Raw genomic sequence first — 1,076 nt, 5'->3', positions numbered from 1 at the left:
AGTTAATTTCACAGATTTCACTTGTCGCGGGTTATTTTTAGAACACAACCCTGAGATAAACGAGGGACCACTGTGGTTTATAAACTGATAGATTCCAGCTCAAAAGAAGCACACTACAAAGGACTGATGATTAAACGTAGAAATGATAATTATTGTTCAGCTCAGCTCTTTTGTTCATCCACAGTAATTGACAATAACATAAAATAATTTGACACATTTGGCCAAAACAACCTCTGAGACCCTCAGGAAATAAAACCAAAATAAAATATTGTCCAGTCCAGACTAAAATAACCCCTGAGTGCACTCAATTCAAACTGTGTCCTGCCGCCCCTTTAGTACTCGGCGTCATGTGCATGGACCAGTGACCCGTCGCCTGTTCAGTGAGGAGGTCAACCAGGGAACCAGGCACCAGGAGAACGAAGAGGAATCCAGCATCAGTAGAACCAGGACTCAGGAAGAACCAGGACTCAGGAAGAACCAGGACTCAGGAAGAACCAGGACTCAGAGCCAGACCCTCTTAAAAACAGACAAGATGTACAGGAAATCACTACAATTGTCTATTTTTTACAGATTAACTGTAAGATTGTAAACCTTGAACCTAAACTAAAATTGACATTCATCATACAAAAGTAAAATTGGTTCTTCTTTAAAAAGTACAAATCATTTGATTTACTCCAAATTGAACTTTACTCCATGAGTAATTATCAGGACAGTGTTAACAATTCCCCCCGACTGGTTTTATCAACAATAAGGTTCATAACAAATGTATAATAATTTACAGTTCCTGTCTCAGTGACTGTAGTGAGGTAACACAACAGAAAATGTGCTCATGACTCACTCACTTTTCAACATTTACTTTTAGTAAACACACAGTTCAAATATTCACAGGACCTTTGGGATTTCATTAGTTTCTGGATCTAGTTAAATGACAAAATCCACATTTATTTCAGATTTACCTCTTGTGGTTTTAATCTGTGTGTGCTCTGTTTAGCAACATGGCACAAGAGGAAGAACAGAGCAAAGAGGAACATTCTAAAGCACTTCAGTGCACTGCCATCTAGTGGCAAAACTGGGGA

The sequence above is a fragment of the Boleophthalmus pectinirostris genome, unplaced genomic scaffold (assembly GCF_026225935.1).
Source record: "Boleophthalmus pectinirostris isolate CB_2022bp ecotype Guang Dong unplaced genomic scaffold, ASM2622593v1 HiC_scaffold_7, whole genome shotgun sequence".
Lineage (NCBI taxonomy): Eukaryota > Metazoa > Chordata > Actinopteri > Gobiiformes > Gobiidae > Boleophthalmus > Boleophthalmus pectinirostris.
This window is presented reverse-complemented; position numbering follows the sequence as displayed.